Source organism: Bidens hawaiensis, unplaced genomic scaffold, assembly GCF_021521415.1.
Source record: "Bidens hawaiensis isolate Kalapana, Puna unplaced genomic scaffold, B.hawaiensis_p1.1 tig00010302_1, whole genome shotgun sequence".
NCBI classification, from domain to species: Eukaryota; Viridiplantae; Streptophyta; class Magnoliopsida; order Asterales; family Asteraceae; genus Bidens; species Bidens hawaiensis.
Window position 1 is genome coordinate 110,741 of NW_027491781.1, and position 6,527 is coordinate 117,267.

Consider the following 6,527-nt stretch of genomic DNA (forward strand, 5'->3'; position numbering starts at 1 on the left):
TGAAAGGTGAAAACTTTATAAAAACAGAGCAACCCCCCCCCCCCCCCCCCCCCACAAATGTCTATCAAACAAGATAATAAATTTGATATGCAAATTGCACAAAAGGGTGTTAAAATAAGTACATACCCATTAATAATTTTGAATCATATTAAAAAAAAGTGAGAACTTTTATAGAAACAGAACAAAATATATACAAATTGAACAAAAGGATGTTAAAAAGATTACATACCCATTAATAATTTTGAATCATATTAAAAAAGGTGAGAACTTTATAGAAACAGAGCAAAATATACACAAATTGAACAAAAGGGTGATAATAAGATTGCATACCCATTAATAATTTTGAACAAGATTGATAAAGGTGAGAACTTTATTGAAACAGAGCAAAATCCCAAATGTCTGTCAATCAAGATAATATATAATTTGGCATAGAAATTATGAAATTAGTGTATGTATTTTTGCACACACAAGAAGGTGTAAATAAATGTGTGTGTTTCTAAAAAGAGTATGGTGTTTAAAATTCAGGGTTCTGGTACTTAACAATAGAGGATCTTGGACCGCAGCACATGTTAGCTGGATCTTGTGCATTTTAGTTGACTAAGGCTGAGGGATGTGAGGGGCTTTAATGGGGGCTCCAACCAATAATATTATGACGTGTGGCAGAGAGAGAAACTGGATAAAGGGGGTGTTGGAGCCCCCGTTGGAGCCCCTGGCCCTGGTGTGGAGGGGCTCCAGCAGGGGCTCCAACGAATTTTTTTTTTATTTTTTTATAAATATATTCAAACGACGTATTATTAAAAAAACTCATAAATTATTAAAAAAAACACACATTAATAAAAAAAACACAGTAATATCTAAAAATAAAATAAAAATTAAAGTACTAAAAAAAACATTATTCTTATTCTTCGGCTTGGTCTTCTTCGATCAACCTCTTTCGGATACGTTCCTTTTGCTTTTCCATTAGCATTTGATCGACCGGATTTAGGTTACTGAAGTCTCTAGTAAGGAAGTCCAAATCTCTCATTCAACTTTTTTCCCTTTTGTCATTAGAGACCACCTCCATGGTTTTATTGAATTTATTGAGGGATTCAACAAGATTTGCGATGTTTACGGCTTCCCCCTCAGCCGGTTTTTTCCCCTTGGCGTCCCTTCCCAATGGCCGCCTCCTCGGCGGTGAAGACGTTTCCTCCTCCGCAATGTTTAGGTCGAATCCAACGCGACAATCCTACCCGATTGAAGTGCTATACGCTCCAGACGAACTAGTTTTAGTCCGTTTCGGCCGTACTTCCGAATCAACGTCCGGCGCCACCAGCTCAACCCACTTGGAACACCTTTTCAACCTCTCCCACAACTTTAAATCGTCCCACGTCTTCACCGTCCCATACCTCCGCAAACACTCCTGCTTCCACTCTTCGACCGTGAAATTGTAAACCGCCAAATCATCACTGCCACTTGGTCTCATACGACCGTTGTTCCTGTTGAAAAGATTAGTAAACAAGCCGACAAATTTTCTGATTTCGGACCACCGACCCGAAATCATATCGGCGTTCCGCTCTGTACTCCCAACGAGCGTATAGACCGTCTCCCTAACCTTTGTCCAAAAAATCTTGCTCTTTTGGTAGTCGGCTGCAAAATGAATAAATAAATTAGATTTCCATTTAACTTTTTTATTTAACTTTTTTATTAAAAATCATTTTTAAAAACGTTAAAACAATTACCGCAACGCCGATCCTCAGAAATGACTATCCAAGCCCGACACAAGGCTTCCTTCTCATCCGATGACCACGGAGTGGCTTTCCGTTTCGTCCTCGGAGTCGAAGCCGGTCCCGACCCGTCCGTTGCAAGTTGTTTTTTCCGGTGGACGCGTCTTTTTGGTCCCGTAGCTTCACCGTGTGATTCTTGTGTCTCCGGAACAACAAAGTTAGGAGACGGTTGTGTGTTGGATGGTTGAAAGCCGGATGATTCTTGCGGCTCCGAATAAAACATCGGTTGGTGCGGTGACGACCATAAATCGTCGTCAATATAATCTGAATCAAGGTTTGGGTACCAATTTCCAGCCATTTTTTTTAAAAAAAGTTGAGAAGATGAATTGATTTTGGGTGAAGGTTTGAAGTTGTGGTATAAAAATGGGTGAAATGGGGTATTATATAGGAAATTTTTTTTTTTTTAATTTAATAAGAGCCCAACGGCTCTTTTTCTAAAACCAAGACAAGCTTTTCTCTCTCTTCTCCCGCTAACAGGCTCACGCCTGCATGGTTTTTCGCGTTAGCGCCCCGTTAGCGCCCCCGTTAGCGCCCCGGTGGTGTGGTGTTAGCGCCTGGGGGCGCGAGCGGAGGGGCTCTAGCGCCCCCGTTGAAGCTTCACACCCTTCAGCCTAAGGCTGAGGGGTGTGGGGGGCTATAATGGGGGCTTTAGTGGGGGCTCCAGCCAATAATATTATGACGTGTGGCAGAGAGAGAAACTGGATAAGGGGGTGTTGGAGCCCCCGGCACTGGTGTGGAGGGGCTCCAGCAGGGGCTCCAGCGAATTTTTTTTTAATTTTTTTATAAATATATTCAAACAACGTATTGTTAAAAAAACTCATAAATTATTAAAAAAAACACACATTAATAAAAAAACACATTAATATCTAAAAATAAAATAAAAATTAAAGTACTAAAAAAAACATTATTCTTCGGCTTGGTCTTCTTCGATCAACCTCTTTCGGATACGTTTCTTTTGCTTTTCCATTAGCATTTGATCGACCGGATTTAGGTTACTGAAGTCTCTAGTAAAGAAGTCCAAATCTCTCATTCGACTTTTTTCCCTTTTGTCATTAGAGACCACCTCCATGGTTTTGTTGAATTTATTGAGGGATTCAACAAGATTTGCGATGTTTACGGCTTCCCCCTCAGCCGGTTTTTTCCCCTTGGCGTCCCTTCCCAATGGCTGCCTCCTCGGCGGTGAAGACGTTTCCTCCTCCGCAATGTTTAGGTCGAATCCAACGCGACAATCCTACCCGATTGAAGTGCTATACGCTCCAGACGAACTAGTTTTAGTCCGTTTCGGCCGTACTTCCGAATCAACGTCTGACGCCACCAGCTCAACCCACTTGGAACACCTTTTCAACCTCTCCCACAACTTTAAATCGTCCCACGTCTTCACCGTCCCATACCTCCGCAAACACTCCTGCTTCCACTCTTCAACCTTGAAATTGTAAACCGCCAAATCATCACTGCCACTTGGTCTCATACGACCGTTGTTCCTGTTGAAAAGATTAGTAAACAAGCCGACAAATTTTCTGATTTCGGACCACCGACCCGAAATCATATCGGCGTTCCGCTCTGTACTCCCAACGAGCGTATAGAACGTCTCCCTAACATTTGTCCAAAAAATCTTGCTCTTTTGGTAGTCGGCTGCAAAATGAATAAATAAATTAGATTTCCATTTAACCTTTTTATTTAACTTTTTTATTAAAAATCATTTTTAAAAACGTTAAAACAATTACCGCAACGCCGATCCTCAGAAATGACTATCCAAGCCCGACACAAGGCTTCCTTCTCATCCGATGACCACGGTGTGGTTTTCCGTTTCGTCCTCGGAGTCGAAGCCGGTCCCGACCCGTCCGTTGCAAGTTGTTTTTTCCGGTGGACGCGTCTTCTTGGTCCCGTAGCTTCACCGTGTGATTCTTGTGTCTCCGGAACAACAAAGTTAGGAGACGGTTGTGTGTTGGATGGTTGAAAGCCGGATGATTCTTGCGGCTCCGAATAAAACATCGGTTGGTGTGGTGACGACCATAAATCGTCGTCAATATAATCTGAATCAAGGTTGGGGTACCAATTTCCAGCCATTTTTTTAAAAAAATGTTGGGAAGATGGGTTGATTTTGGGTTTTATTTTGAAGTTGTGGTGATTGATATGGGTGAAATGGGGTATTTTATAGATGAAAAAACGTTTTTTCTTTAATTAAATAAGAGCCCAACGGCTCTTTGTATATGTCCAACGGCCACTTGCACACTCCCTTATGCCCTCAGCCTCTCTCTTCTGCCGCTAACCCCATCACGCCTGCATCATTTTTCGTGCTAGCGCCCCGTTAGCGCCCCGGGTCGCGCCTCGGTGGTGTGGTGTTAGCGCCTGGGGGCGCGAGCGGAGGGGCTCTAGCGCCCCCGTTAAAGCCCCACACCCCTCAGCTAGAGGTGTTCAAAAAAACCGGTTACGGAACCGGTTTGGCCGGTTCAACCGGAAACCGGTTTTTTAAAAACCGGTTTTTTTAAAAACCGGTTTGACCGGTTTACGTAACCGGTTTACGTATCGGTTATACGTTTTGGAGCCAAAACCGGTTTTATAACCGGTTTTTTTTATAACCGGTTTTTTTTAATAACCGGTTATTAAAAAACCGGTTAACCGGTTTTTAAAATAACCGGTTTATTACCGTTATAAAAAAAAACCGGTTAACCGGTTTTTTAATAACCGGTTAACCGGTTAAACCGGTTTTCGAACGTTACCAAACGGCTTTATAGCCGTTTTTTTTTTTTTTGACCGTTTTTTAGCCGTTTTTTTTTTGTTTTTTTACCATTTTACCCCCACAAACATCTATATATAGTTTAGGTTGGGTATTGGTTAGATCACACTTGATTATACAACTCCAAACGCTCTAAACGTTTATTTCATACGCGATTATACAACTCCAAACGCTCTTCTTTCGTAGTCGTTTATTTCATACTCGAGTATACCACTCTTAATTCGTAGTCGATTATCATGGCCTCCCAAAGTGCTGCTTCATCGGTCAACATGGGTGCCTCGAACACGGGAGAAACCGTCGTTCGGGTCATCCCCACGAAACGAAACCAAGATATTTGGCAACATTTCGACCTATGCGAAATGTCTAACGGAACCCAAAAAGCTAGATGCAAACATTGTTTGAAGTTTTATAACAAAGAAGCAAACTCCAGTTTAAGAGCTCATGTAGAAAAGCCCTCTTGCAAGGTCTTGAAGGACGAATCCGGAAGTAGTTCGCAGCCGGAGATGACGAATCAAGGAACGGTGTTTACGTACGACCTTGAAGCGGTACGTCAACAGTTTGGCAACTTTGTGATTCAACAATCACTTCCTTTCAACCACTTCGACAACCCTCAATTCACGGAGATGATGCAAAAGTATGTTCAACCACGCTACCAACACGTAAGTCGTTCGACCCTTAGAAGAGATTGTCTTAAAGCATGGAAAAACGCTAAATCCGAACTAATTTCATACTTTTCAAACTTACAAACTAGTGTGAACTTAACAACGGATGTGTGGTCGGTACCTAATGGTTCGCCCGACTCATACATTTGTGTGACGGCTCATTGGGTTGACCCCCGGTCGTGGCAAATGATGAAACGAACCGTTGCGTTTCAATTGTTTGATTACCCGCACACGGGTAGAAATATTTTTAAACTCTTGGATAAAGTCATTCGACAATACAAGATTGAAGATAAAATCTTTTCAATATCGTTTGATAACGCGTCCAACAATACGGCCGCGGTTGGCCATTTAAAATTAAAGTATAAACCTATCTGTGATGGAGCGTTTTTTCATAGCCGATGCATTGCACATATTATCAACTTGGCCGTGCAAGATGGGTTAAACGTGATCGAAACGCAAAGAAACAATTTTAAAAGAATGTTACGAGATGTTTTTAGCAACAATTCAACATTTTCAAGATACAAAAAATTTTGTGAAGAAGCTAACTGTCAATGGTTGGGGCCTAATTGGGATTGTCCAACAAGATGGAACTCGACTTGTGAAATGTTTGAGAAAGCCATCCAACAAAAACAATCGTTAATTGCGTTTCATCAAATTTTGTCAAATAGGGGTAAATGTGCACCGTACGATCCTAGAAACTGGTTATTGATTGAGATCGTTACGGAGGTTCTTCAAATTTTTAAATCTTGCACAACTAGTTTATCCGGGGTTTACTATCCAACAAGCCCCATTGCTTTACCAAAAATTGCTGTCATGTGCACAAAGTTGACTGAAATTCATTGTAGGGGTGCACCTTATTTTGATATGGGTGCAAAAATGAAAGAAAAATTTAGAAAATATTTTCAACAACTACCCGCTGTTTTGACCTGTGCGGCTGCGTTAAACCCTTGCATCAATGTTGGTGGTGTTGAAGCTTTAATAGAAAAAATTTGTGATGAGCTAGAGTTAAACGACGATCAAAACCCCCATTATAACCAAACTTTAAAGAATGCTTTCAACACCACCTTGGCAAACATGTATGATGTTTACCTTACAAAACACGGGTCGTCTTCCCAAATTCATGACTCGTTAAGAGCTGTTGCCCAATCCCAATCCCAAACCGACCTTGAAATGGGGATGTACTACATGATTTGGGAAGACGCCGGTAAACGTCAAAGGGTAAACACCCCAAGCAGTGAACTTGGAAGGTATGGTGGTACCAACTTTGTGAAACACATGACTCCGGATGAATTTAGAAGTCTTGATATGCTGGCTTGGTGGAGAGGTAAGGAGGATGAGTTTCCGATCCTCGCCGCCATGGCCAAA